Source organism: Somniosus microcephalus, chromosome 6, assembly GCF_052327205.1.
Source record: "Somniosus microcephalus isolate GS21.2 chromosome 6, FLI_Smic_1.0, whole genome shotgun sequence".
NCBI lineage: Eukaryota > Metazoa > Chordata > Chondrichthyes > Squaliformes > Somniosidae > Somniosus > Somniosus microcephalus.
Window position 1 is genome coordinate 48,008,454 of NC_140992.1, and position 13,893 is coordinate 48,022,346.

The 13,893-nt window shown below is 45.0% G+C and overlaps 2 protein-coding genes across 4 annotated transcripts in view; one reads left to right on the forward strand and one right to left on the reverse strand.

Annotated features, from left to right (window-relative positions):
- The window catches only part of mcf2l2 (MCF.2 cell line derived transforming sequence-like 2), a 469,404-nt gene that overhangs the window by 151,687 nt on the left and 303,824 nt on the right, over positions 1-13,893 (reverse strand). The window lies entirely within an intron of this gene.
- Positions 1-13,893, forward strand: part of b3gnt5a (UDP-GlcNAc:betaGal beta-1,3-N-acetylglucosaminyltransferase 5a) — a 46,491-nt gene that overhangs the window by 13,732 nt on the left and 18,866 nt on the right. For both annotated transcript variants that reach the window (XM_085990154.1, XM_085990153.1), the window contains one exon: positions 6,506-6,622. The gene's annotated coding sequence lies outside the window, so the exon portion shown is untranslated. The remainder of the gene's footprint in view (positions 1-6,505; positions 6,623-13,893) is intronic.

Here is a 13,893-nt window from a genome sequence, read left to right on the forward strand (position 1 = left end):
CAGGCAACATAGAACTTCTCACCTCCCTCAGTGTTTCCTTTCTCCTCCAATCCAGAGACTTTTAGAACCTAAATTTGGCATCCCCTTATCACTGCTTGTTTTACACAGATCGTGTTCTCTCTCACTCCTTTTAACCTTGATACCGCTGTTGAAACCCTCATCCATGTCTTTGTCACCACTCAACTTGACTTTTGCAACACACTCCTCACTGACCACCTGAGCTCAATCCTCCCACAGTGCTAACTCCTGCAGAACTCTGCCATCTGCTTACTATCCTGCACTGTCCCACTCATCCATCAATCGTATACTTGTTGACTTTAGTTGGCTCTTCCAATTCTACATAAGAACATAAGCAGGAGTAGGCCAATCGGCCCCTCGAGCCTGCTCCGCCATTCAATAAGATCATGGCTGATCTGATCCTAACCGCCAATCCACTATCACAGAACCATCTCCTGAATCTAACAGAATTAGACACCCAAAATAGGAGCAGGATCAGGCTACACGGCCCTGGGCCTGCTCCGCTACCCACAGGGCCATGACCGATCGGAACCTAGACTCATGTCCACATTCCTGCCCGCTCCCTGTAACCCTTAATTCCCTTTACTTCTAGGAAACTGTCTATTTCTGTTTTAAATTTATGTAATGATGTAGCTTCTACAGCTTTTTGGGGCAGCATATTCCATGGACCTACCACCCTCTGAGTGAAGTAGTTCCTCCTCATCTCAGTTTTGAAAGAGCAGCCCCTTATTCTAAGACTATGCCCCCTAGTTCTAGTTTCACCCATCATCGGGAACATCTTCCCCGCATCCACCCGATCCAACCTGTTGTATCCGTGTGTTAATGGAGACACGGAATGCAGGAGTTGGTTTAACAGGTGTTTACTGAACAAAGTCTGGAGGTGAACTAAAAGATACAAGACGCTATACAAGCTTATATAGCCTGAGTGGCCACTACCGGCATTACAGTACACAGGGGCTCTTAAAGGCACATCCACCACAATTCCTCCCCTTTTAGACAACCAGTCCATAACATTTTAAGTAATCATTAATTAACATGTTTACAAGAACAATAATCTACACATTTGCTGCAGTTAATCAATTATAAGTTAGTCTCTCTGGAGGCTTCCTGACTCGGTCCGGATAACGCCTCGGTGGTGTAGTAGTTTTTGGTGGTGTAGTAGGTTCTTTTGGCAAGGTCGATTCGGCTTGAATGCCAGTATCTGGTTCCAGTATCACCGGATCGGAGGTAGATACTATGGGTATCTCTGCTTCATCATTAGGCGTATAGAGTTGTGGTGTAGGTTGTCCCTTTTCGGATGACTCTATGATCTGGTCAGCATGGTGCCTTATTATGCTTTCTCCAATGTCCACGGTATACATCGGCGGTCCTAGTCGTGTGCAAATAGTTCCAGTCTGCCATTTCTCGGTACTGTAGTCCCGGGCCAAAACTTGTTGGCCTATCTGGAAGGTTCTAGTTGGCCTTTCATTCATGCCTTTAAATTGCCGGTTTTCTACGTCCCTTATGTTTGGCTTGATCAAATCCAGCCGGCATCTTAGTCTTCTATTGAAAAACATCATGGCGGGAGTTTGGTTTGTAACCGCATGTGTTGCATTCCTGTATGCAAACAAGAAGGTATCTACCTTTATGCTGTAGATTTATGTCTTCATTACCCATGGCCTTTATGGCCTTCTTGAAGGTCTGGACAAACCTTTCAGCCAATCCATTGGTGGCGGGATGGTATGGGCCGGATGTGTAGTGCTTAACCCCATTGTTTTTTAAGAACTTGCTGAATCCTTCGGACACAAATTGCGGTCCATCATCAGAACAGATCTGTTCAGGCAGCCCATTCCTGGCAAATATGGTCCTTTAATGCTGTGATGTTTTTTTCCGTGGTGGTGGAGGACATCTTTATTACCTCCGGCCACTTGGAGTGTGCATCAATCGCGATTAAGAACATTGAGTCCATCAATGGACCAGCAAAGTCGATGTGTACCCTTTGCCAGGGAGATGAGGGCCACTCCCATGGATGTAGAGGGGCCTGTGGTGGAGCGTTTTGGACCTTCTGGCATCCTAGGCAGCTCTTGGTCATTTCTTCGATGTCTCCATCAATACCTGGCCACCAGACAAACGCCCTAGCTAGGTTTTTCATTTTCACTCCACCCAGATGCCCCTCGTGAAGCTCCTTTAGCACTTTATCCTGGAGTTTGGGTGGCATCACCACTCTGGATCCACACATCAAGGTTCCTCAGCACACTGACAGCTGTTCTCCTCTTTGCGAGAATGCTGGCAACAGTGGTTCGCCATGTGCTGGCCATCCCTTCACTGTTAAATCGTAGACTCGTGAGAGAGTCGGGTCATTTCTCGTTTCCTTTTCAATGGTAGAATTTGTTACTGGTAGACATTCCACTATGGTTGAGTGGAACATCTCCACTGGGTCCACTGTAGGTGCCTCTTCTACCGTTGGCAACGGTAGACGCGATAAACCATCAGCATTTCCATGCTGTTTTGATCCTTTGTATTCTATGTCATATTGGTGTGCCCCTAGGAAAAGGGACCACCTCTGTAGCCTTTGCGCTGTCATAATGGGAACGCCCTTTTTAGGGTTGAATATGGAGACAAGGGGTTGATGGTCAGTCAACAAGGTAAATTTTTGTCCGTGTAGGTAATGGTTGAATTTCTTCACTCCCCATACCAGGCGGAGTGCTTCCCTGTCGATCTGGGCATAGTTACGCTCAGCTGAGTTCAATGAGCGTGACGCAAAAGCTATCGGCCGCTCCGAGCCATCAGAGAATCTGTGATAATACCGCTCCTAAGGGGATGCATCGCACACCAGTCTGATTGGCAGTGATGGGTTGTAATGAGCCAAAACTTCCCTGGACGTGATCAAGCCTTTGCATTTATGGAAGGCACGTTTACAGTCTTCGCTCCATTTCCAATTTACTCCCGTTTGTAGCAGTTCGTTAAGAGGGTGCAGAACAGTTGACAAGCTCGGTAAAAATTTATGATAGTAATTTATCAATCCCAGGAACGACCTTAATTGTGAGACATTTTCAGGTGCTGGGGCTTTTATGACCGCTTCAATTTTTTCAGGTGACTTATGCAACCCTTCTTTGTTAATTATGTGGCCACAATATGATATTTGTTTCTGGAAAAATTCGCACTTGGGGCGATTTGCTCGTAGGCCCCGTTCTCTCAGCCTAGTGAGCACCTGCTCCAAATTGGCAAGGTGCTCGTTGTCATTTTCTCCTGTTAAAAGGATGTCGTCTAGGTAGCATTGAGTCCCCGGAATCCCTTGCAGGACTTGCTCCATAGCTCTTTGCCAGAATAGCTGGAGCTGATGCTACTCCGAAAACCAGTCGATTGTACTGGTACAGGCCTTTGTGTGTGTTTATCGTGAGATACTTCTTAGAGGCCTCCTCAACCTCCATCTGTAGATATGCCTGTGCCAAGTCAATTTTGGTGAAACGTTCCCCTCCGGATAGTGAGGCGAAAATATCTTCTATCCTCGGAAGAGGATACTGTACCGTGTGAAGGACCGGGTTTACAGTCACCTTGAAGTCTCCACAGATGCGAATTTTTCTCTGTTCTTCAGCTTTATCATTATTCAACGTTTTCTTCATGACCGGGACAATGGGTGTTGCCCACTCGCTCCAATCTATCTTGGATAACACGCCTGCCTTTTCCAAATTCTCCAGCTTTGCCTCGACTGCTGGACGAATTGCGTATGGCACCGGCCTTGCCTTAAAAAAAACTTGGGAATTGCCGCATCTTCCACTTTTATTGAGGCGGTGATGCCTTTCAAGGTTCCTAGTTCCTGTTGAAACACTTCTTTGGCGTTGGCCAAGATGTCTTTTAATCGTTCAGGTATGACGTCGTCATCATTTTTTTTCTTACTGGTCACCGCTAGTGCCTGAATGGAGTGCCAGTCTAAATGTATCTTCCTGATCCATTCACGTCCCAACAGCGGTGGACCACCATCTTGCAGAACGTATAAATACAACTTCTGTATTTCCTTGCCATTGTATACAACAGGCACCCTTATTTTCCCTCTGGGGTATACTTTCTGCCCCGTATGTTTTCAAGATAATGGCTGTGTCTTTCAAAGGTATATGCGGAAATAGCCGCTCGTAATCCCGTCGACTTATGACGGTCAGAGCTGATCCTGTATCTAGCTCCATTTTAACTGGGGACCCCGCTATCGTGAGGGTATCCCAAATGGTCTGGTAATCTTCTTTGGCAAATACATTATGTAATTTGAGACAGCTTAGTCTCTTGTTTCCGGAGTCGCTATCGCTCTTCTGGTCTTCGGAGCTACTGTCCGTCATTTGTACCTTTCTACTTTTCCTTATTGATTTTTTTTTCTGTCAGTGGATTTTTTGTTTCCAGATCAGCACACACGTGCAATGTGTCCCATCTTTCCGCATTGCCTGCATGCTTTGTCCTTGAACCAGCAGTCCCTCTGGTCATGGGTGGATCTGCCGCAGCGATAACATCTCTCTCAACCCTGTGTCATTCCATGGGTGCTGAAGTCCTGTGGCTTTTGCTGTATCTCTGCAGCTCCTTGCTGCTGCTTCGTATGATACAGCCACACTGAAAGCCTTGTCCAGTGTTAAATCTTTCTCAGAAAGTAGCCTTTTCTGTGTTCCTTCACTTAGGAGACCGCAGATGAATTTGTCTCGTAGAGAATCTGCCAGTCCTGCCCCAAATTGGCAGTGCTTTGACCGCTTTCTTAATTCGGTGAGGTAATCAGCGTTACTTTCATTCTTGTGCTGATTCCTCCTGAAGAATTTGAATCGTTCCGCTATCAGCAGCAGTGTTGGGTTTAAGTGCTCCTGTAGGGTATCAACAATCTCTTTAAAATTCTTGTCCATCGATTTGGCTGGAGTGATTAAGTTTCGTAACAGCCCGTATGTCCTTGCGCCCATTAGATTTAGAAGTACTGATGCCTTTTTATCATCCTCTATTTCATCGCTGTGCAATATACCTCCACTCTTTCCACATATGTGGTCCAATCCTCTACATCACTATCGAAAGCAGTAATATTGCCAGTCTTAGGCATCCTGAAAAAAAAAAGGCGCCTCCCGCGCTTTCCTTCCCTGCCGAGAAAAAATGGCGCCTCCCACGCTTTCCTGCCGCTGCTGACAACGCTGTTCTCCACGGTTTTTATTTATACAGATATTTTTAATAGTTGGAGACTCGTTCCCGCCGGACTCTCTGGGACTTTCCCTCCCTCTGCTTGGTCCGAACGCCGACATGCTTTGCAGCACTGGCCGTCTCCCGAGTGCTCCACCCTCCGTCTCTGTTTGCCTCCGCCTTCGCTGCTCGGCCCCGCTGCAGAGCCAGCCGATCGAGCCCCAGCCCGCCGCCCAGGAAGGATTATTGCAGTACCTGCTACCAGCCCGGCTAGCTGGTGAAAGCACAGTTTTTTTTCTTTTTTCTTAGACCTTCGTCTGAGCAATCGATCTCCTTTGAGGTGCTGCCGAATTGCAGGCAAGCCCGTTTCCAATTCGTCGCCACTGTTGTATCCGTGTGTTAATGGAGACACGGAATGGAGGAGTTGGTTTAACAGGTGTTTACTGAACAAAGTCTGGAGGTGAACTAACAGATACAAGACACTATACAGGCTTATATAGCCCGAGTGGCCACCACCGGCATTACAGTACACGGGCTCTTAAAGGCACATACACCACACAACCCCTTCCCAATCTTATATGTTTCAATAAGATCGCCTCTCATTCTTCTGAACTCCAATGAGTAGAGTCCCAATCTACTCAACCTCTCCTCATATGTCCATCCCTGGGATTAACCCAGTGAACCTTCTTTGTACTGACTCGAGAGCAAGTATGTCCTTTCTTAAGTATGGACACCAAAACTGTACGCAGTATTCCAGGTGCGGTCTCACCAATACCTTGTATAACTGAAGCAATACCTCCCTATTTTTATATTCTATCCCCCTAGCAATGAAAGCCAACATTCCATTGGCCGCCTTAATCACTTGCTGCACCTGCATACTAACCTTTTGAATTCTGGTCTACTAAGCTTTCTCCCTTCTCTCTGCTCTTAAACCATCTCAATCTCACACTCTGGAACTCCATCCAAAACATCTCTGCCCTTGCAACGTTTCTCCCCACCTTCAAAACGTACCCTTTCAATTGAACTACCTGCCCTACTCTTCCCTCCTACTCCTGGCAGATATCTGGTTTGAATCTGTTTATTGTCTCAACTTTAACAAAAATTTACTTTAAATTCTCTCAGTTGTTTCCACCTGCCTTTTAAGCTCTGTATATTTCCAAGACACTAACCTTATCAGGTATGGTTTGCTACTTTTCCTACAGCTTTATGGTGATCACTGATCACATTTACTTATCAGGTTCAGGAAGATGGGATTTAAGTACTGTTTATTCAATAAATGCCAGAAATTTGTGGTTTTTAAATTTTGATGTTGAAATCTCTAGTTCTTGACAATATAAAATGCATCCAGTGGCAAATTTCTTTTCTTTTGCAGGGAATTGACCCACCACACCAGAGCGCCACGAGGACAATTTATGTTTCCAATCATTTCCCCCAGTTCGGTCATTTTATTCACCAGAAGTTTCCAGACAATAGGATAATATCATCCAAGGTATGGAGGAATGTAATTCAGCTGATGGTTTTGTAACATCTGCTTTTTCAAATACTTACCAGTATTGTGATAGTAATCCTTGTAATTTATAGGAAATTTAGTTTATGTAATTGTCTTGGCGACCGCTGCTGTAATAATCTCCACGTTTTGATCTGTTCAGATCTTTTCTGTTGAAGCATAGCTGTAGTAATTACATAGAATTTACAGCATTGGTCCAACTGGTGTTTATGCTCCACACGAGCCTCCTACCATCTAACCCATATCCTTCCATTCCTTTGCCTGTCATGTACTTATCTAGCTTTCCTTTAAATGCATGAATGCTGTTCGCCTCAACTACTCCATGCATGTGGTAGCAAGTTCCACATTCTAACCACACTTTGGGTAAAGAAGTTTCTTCTGAATTCCTTGTTGAATTTATTATTGATTTTATATTTATGACCCCTAGTTTTGGACTTCCCCACAAGTGGACGCATCTTCTACGTCTACCCTATCAAACTCATTCATGTGTTTAAAGACCTTAATGAGGTCACCCCTCAGCCTTCTCCTTTTCTAATGAAACCCATGGATTTTGTTTCTGTGCACACAGGCTGAAAGTTTCATTCAAATTTATTTTTGCACCTGTCAATTGTTGAACAATGTAATGTTCAGATTCAACTTTCCCCACTTTAGATGGCATGATGTAAAAGCATGAGTGTTTTCAGGACTCAAATACTAAGATCTGAAAAGAGGCTGACAAAATTGAACTTTTTATCGAAATAACACCAAGAGGGAATATAATGCAACAACAACTTGCATTTATATAGCGCCTTTAACATAGTAAAATGTCCCACGGTGCTTCACGAGCGTTATAAAACAAAATTTGACAGTGAGCCACTTGAGATATTAGGACAGGTGACCAAAAGCTTGGTCAAAGCGGTAGGTTTTAAGCTGCGTCTTAAAGGAGGAGAGGTAGAGTGGCAGAGAAGTTTAAGAAGGAAATTCCAGAGCTTGGGGCCTAGGCAGCTGAAGGCACGGCCACCAACGGTAGAGTGATGAAAAATGGGGCTGCACAAGAGGCCAGAATTGGAGGGGTGCAGAGTTCTTGGAAGATTGCAAGGGTGGAGGAGGTTACTGAGGTAGGGAGGGGTGAGGCCATGGTAATAGTCTGTTAAAATGTTCAAAAATATGGAAAGTGGGGGTTTATGAAGGGATATTTCACTTGTCTCCTCTGGTCTTAGATCAGAGTTTGAGTACGGCATTTACAAAGCTGAAGTGGTGAGAAATGAGCTTTTCTTCTGGTTTCCCTCCCTTTCCTCAGCCCCTAAAGTGGAAAGTTAGACCTTTTTATCATTGTTGCTGAATAATTTGATTGGCTCATTTTAAAATGAGGTAAGTGGCTACCTGGTTGAGAGGGTCGAAGGAGATAGGCATACATGAAGACTTCATGGAGCATAAAACCCATTGACAAATAAGTTAAAGTAGATTGTAATGTTTAATATCTTAGATTCTTTGTTTGATTCTGACATCAATGGTGGTGGGGAGTTTCATGATTTTTCTTGAAGGTTTTTACTGGTGGTTATTTTATGTTAAGATTAAGTAGGGGAGAATCCATGACAACGCAATTGTATATAGTTTCTTGGAAAGAGGGCGGGCTTGAAGAGGAGGGGGTGTCGCAATATTAATCAAGGAGTCAATTACTGCTGTAAGGAGAGATGATATTTTAGCAGGTTCCTCTAATGAGGCCATATGTGTAGAACTTAAACAAAAAGTGGGCAAGCACTTTGCTGGGAGTGTACTATAGGCCCCCAAACAGTCAGGGAGATAGAGGAACAGATATGTAGGGAAATCACAGAAGTGTAAAAATAATAGGGTAATAATAGGGGATTTCAACTTCCCCAATATTAACTGGGATAGTCGGAGTGTGAAAGGCTTAGAGGGTGCAGAATTCTTAGTGCATCCAGGAGAGCTTCTTGAGCCAGCATGTCGAAAGAGAGGGGGCGGTACTGGGCCTAATTCTAGGGAATGTAGCTGGGCAAGTGGTAGATGTGTCAGGAGGAGAGCATTTTGGTGACAGTGACCATAATTCGGTGAGATTTAAGGTAGTCTTGGAAATGAACAAAGATGGACCGGAAATAAAGGTTCGAAATTGGGGGAAGGCTGATTTTTAATACGATAAGGCAGGATCTGGCCAAAGTGGACTGGGATCAGCTACTTGTAGGAAAATCTACATCAGAGTAGGGGGAGTCTTTCAGAAAGGAAATAGTGTACAGCACTGACATGTTCCTGTAAAGGTCAAGGGTGGGACCAACAAGCCCAGGGAACCCTGGATGTGAAGGGATATACAAGAATGGATTAGGGAAAAAAGGAAGGCTTTTGGCAGATACAAAGGACTAAAAACAGTGGAAGCCCTAGAGGTGTATAGAAAGTGCAGAAGGATACTTAAAGAAATTAGGAGAGCGAAGAGGGGGCATGAAAAAACATTGGTGGGCAAAATAAAGGAAAATCCCAAGGTGTTTTATAAGTATATGAAGGGCAAGAGGATAACCAGGGAAAGAGTAGGGCCCATTTAGGAACAAAGTGGCAATCTGTGTAGAGCCGGAAGATGTGGGTGAGGTTTTAAATGAATATTTTGCAGCTGTGTTCACTATGGAGAAGGACGATGTAGGCATACAAATCAGGCAGGGGGATTGTGATATACTTGATCAAATTAGTATTGAGAGGGAGGAGGTACTAGTGGTTTTAGCGGGCTTAAAAATGGATAAATCCCCAGGCCCAGAGGAGATGTATCCCAGGCTGCTGTGTGAGGCAAGGGAGGAGATTGTGGGGGCTCTGACACAAATTTTCAGAATCTCTCTGGCCACAGGGGAGGTGCCAGAGGACTGGAGGACAGCTAACTTAGTACCATTATTCAAGAAGCGTAGTACCATTATTCAAGAAGCGTAGTAGGGAATTACAGGCCAGTGAGCCTAAAATCAGTGGTAGGGAAATTATTGGAAAAAATTCTGAGGGACAGGATTAGTCGCCACTTGGAGAGGCAAGGATTAATGAAGGATAGTCAGCATAGCTTTGTCATAGGGAGATCATGTCTAACCAATTTGATTGAATTTTTCGAGGGGGTGACTAGGTGTGTGGATGAGGGTAGTGCAGTTGATGTAGTCTACATGGACTTCAGTAAGGCTTTTGACAAAGTTCCGCATGGGAGACTGGTCAAGAAGGTAATTGCCCATGGGATCCAGGGCAGTTTGGCACATTGGATCCAAAATTGGCTTAGTGGCAGGAGGTAGAGGGTGATGGTCGAAGGTTTTTGTGACTGGTGTCCAGTGGTGTACCGCAGGGATCGGTGCTGGGTTCTTTGCTGTTTGTAGTGTACATTAATGATTTAGATATGAATGTAGGCAGTATGAGCAGTAAGTTCACAGATGACATGAAAATTGGTGGAGTGGTAAATAGCGAGGAGGGAAGCCTCCGGCTACAGGATGATATAGACGGGTTGGTCCGATGGGCAGAACAGTGGCAAATGGAATTTAACCCTGAAAAGTGTGAGGTGATGCATTTTGGGAGGACTAACAAGGCAAGGGAATACACAAATAAATGGTAGGATCCTAGGGAGGATCAGAGTGACCTTGGTGTGCATGTACATAGATCCCTGAAGGCAGCAGGACCGGTAGATAAGGTGGTTAAAAAGGCATATGGGATACTTGCCTTCATTAGCCGAGGCATAGAATATAAGAGCAGGGAGTTTATGATGGAGCTGTACAAAACGCTAGTTAGGCCACAGCTGGAATACTGTGTGCAGTTCTGGTCGCCACACTATAGGAAGGATGTGATTGCATTGGAGAGGGTGCAGAGGAGATTCACCGGATGTTACCTGGGCTGGAGTGCTTCAGCTAGGAGGAGAGACTGGACAGGCTGGGATTGTTTTCCTTCGAGCAGAGAAGGCTGAGGGGGGACCTGATTGATGTGTACAAAATTATGAGGGGCATAGATAGAAAGGAACTTTTCCCCTTAGTAGAGGGGTCAATAACCAGGGGGCATAGTTTCAAGGTAAGGGGCAGGAGGTTTAGAGGGGATTTGAGGAAAAACTTTTTCACCCAGAGGGTGGTTGGAATCTGGAACTCACTGCCTGAAAGGGTGGTAGAGGCAGGAACCCTCAACATTCAAGAAGCATTTAGAAAAGCACTTGAAACGCCATAGCATACAAGGCTATGGACCAAGTGCTGGAAAATGGGATTGGAATAGATGGGGCTTGATGGCTGGCGTAGACACGAGGGCCTCTTTCTGTGCTGTATAAATCTTTGACTATGACTATATGACATGTAACTGAAATCCCTCATCCCTGGTATCATCCTGGTAAACTTACTCTACCCTCTCCAAGGCCTTGACATCCTTCCCAAAGTGTGGTGTCCAGAATTGTGTACACTATTCCAGCTGCGGCCTAACCAGTGATTTTTATAAAAATTTAGCATGGCTTCCTTGTTTTTTTGTATTCGGTGCCCTGATTTATAACGCCAAATATCCCATATGCTTTCTTAACTGCCTTATCAACTTTCCCTGCCACTGTCAAAGATTTGTGAATGTGCACCTCCAGGTCCCTCTGTTCTTGCACCCCCCTCAAAATAGCACCATTTTGATTACACTGCCTCTCCATGTTCCTCCCAAAATGCATCACTTCACACTTATCCACATTAAATTGCATCTGCTGTGTGTTTGCCCATTTCACCAGCCTGACTATGTCCTCCCGAAGTCTGCTACTATCCTACTCACTATTTACTGCGTTGCCAAGTTTTATCTTCCTCAAACTTCAAAATTGTACTCCCTATACCCAAGTCCAGGTCATTTTATATAAAACAAGAAAAGCAATGGTCCCAGAAACACAAGTTTAAAATGTCCGAGGCAGTCTATGCTTTACACTGGTTGGCGAGTTAGAGGTATTGGAGTGCGGTGGCGGAAGAGGAGGAGGAGAAGATATATAGATATAGTTGTTATAATGAAAGTGTTGCTTTCTTTGAAGAAGACTAGAAAATTAACATTTTTGTTTAAAACATTTTCAAGAGACCAAAGGAAAAATTAGTATCGGGATTTGGCCACAGTGTTAAAACATGAGGATTAAGACAGAAAATGGGAAGGGGAATGGAACAATTCTTAATGTGCATTACAGGCTGCCACACAGTGGCAATGAGAGGGAGGGAGAGATCTGACAAGATCAGAAAAATCTACAAGAACAATGGCCAAGGGGTACTAATTGGGTGATCTGAACTATCTCAAGATTAGGATAAAGGTAGTGCATGTGATCCAAGTGGAGAAACACTTCAGAGTGCATCCAAGACTACTTCTTGGATGATGGTTCTGATCTAACAAGGAAAGAAGCATTGCCTGATTTAATTCTAGGAAATGAAGTAAGGCAAATAGCTGAGTAGGAGAACAATTTCAAAACTGTAATAAAAACAGAAAATGCTGGAAATGCTCAGTGGGTCAGGCAGCATCTGTGGAGAGAGAGAGTTAACATTTCAGGTCACCCTTCGTCAGAACTGACCTTTCATCTTCACAGATGATGCCTGACCACCTGAGCATTTCCAGCATTTTTCTGTGTTTATTTCAGATTTCCAGCATCCGCAGTATTTTGCTGTGTAATTTCAAAACTCTGGTTGGACTATATCGACGTGGGTCCAATTTATGGAAAAACAGTCAGATAAGGATGCTGGATTGGAAAAAGGCTAAGTTCAATGAAGTTATAAGGGATCTGGCCTAAATTAACTGGGCATAAAAGTTAGCAAACCAGACCACTGATCAGCAGTGGGGGCTATTCAAACATGGTGTGGTTAGAGTACCAAATTGATGTATTTCCATAAGGTGGAAAGGAGTGGGGGGGTGGGGGCATCAAAAAATGAAGGTCTGTTGGTAAAGGGATGTTGGGAACGGTAGCATAGTGGTAATATCACTAGGCCAGAGGCCTGGACTAAATGATCCAGAGACGTGAGTTCAAATCCCGCCACAGCAGCTGGGGAATTTAAATTCAGTTAATTAAATAAATCTGGAATAAAAAGCTAGTATCAGTAATGGTGACCATGAAACTAACGTGTTGTCGTAAAAACCCATCTGGTTCACTAATGTCCTTTAGGGATGGAAATCTGCCGTCCTTACCTGGTCTGGCCTATGTGACTCCAGACCCACCGCAATGTGGTTGACTCTTAACTGCCCTCTGAAATGGCCTAGCAAGCCACTCAGTTGTAAAAAACCGCTACGAAACACAATAATAAGAATCGAGCTCGGACACGGCAACAACACACCCAGCCCAGTTGACCTGGAAAAGTCCTCCTCAACATCTGGGGACTTGTGCCAAAATTGGGAGAGCTGTCCTACAGATTCGTCCAGCAACAGCCTGACACAGTCATACTCGCAGAATCATACCTTTCAGTCAATGTTCCAAACTCCTCCTTCACCATCCCTGTGTACGTCCTGTCCCACCGGCAGGACAGACCCACCAGGAGTGGCAGCACAGTGGTATACAGTCGGGAAGGAGTGCCCTTGGGAGTCCTCCATATTGACTCCGGACCCCATGAAGCCTCATGGCTTCAGTTCAAGCATGGGCAAGGGAACCTCCTGCTGATTACCACCTATCTCCCTCCCTCAGCTGATGAATCGGTACTCCTCCATTGTTGAACACCGCTTGGAAGAAGCACTGAGATTAGCAAGGGCACAGACTGTTCTCTGGTTGGGGGACTTCAATGTTCATCGCCAAGAGTGGCTCGGTAGCACCACTACTGGCCGAGTCTTGAAGGACATAGCTGCCAGTCTGGGCCTGCGACAGGTGATGAGAACCAACACGAGGGAAAAACCTACTTGACCTCCCTCACCAATCTACCTGTACCAGATGCATCTGTCCATGACAGTATTGGTAGCAGTGACCACCGCACAGTCATTGTGGAGACGAAGTCCCGTCTTCACACTGACGACACCCTCCATCGTGTTGCACTACCAACGTGCTAAATGGGATAGATTCAGAACAGATCTAGCAGATCAAAACTGGGCATCCATGAGGCACTGTGGGCCATCAGCAGCAGTAGAATTGTATTCCACGACAATCTGCAACCTCATGGCCCGGCATATCCCTCACTCTACCATTACCATCAAGCCAGGGAACTAACCCTGGTTCAATAAGGAGTGTAGAAGAGCATGCCAGGAGCAGCACCAGGCATACCTAAAAATGAGGTGCCAACCTGGGCAGGCTGCAACATAGGACTACATGCATGCTAAAAAGCAGAAGCAGCATGCTATAGACGGGGCTAAGCGAT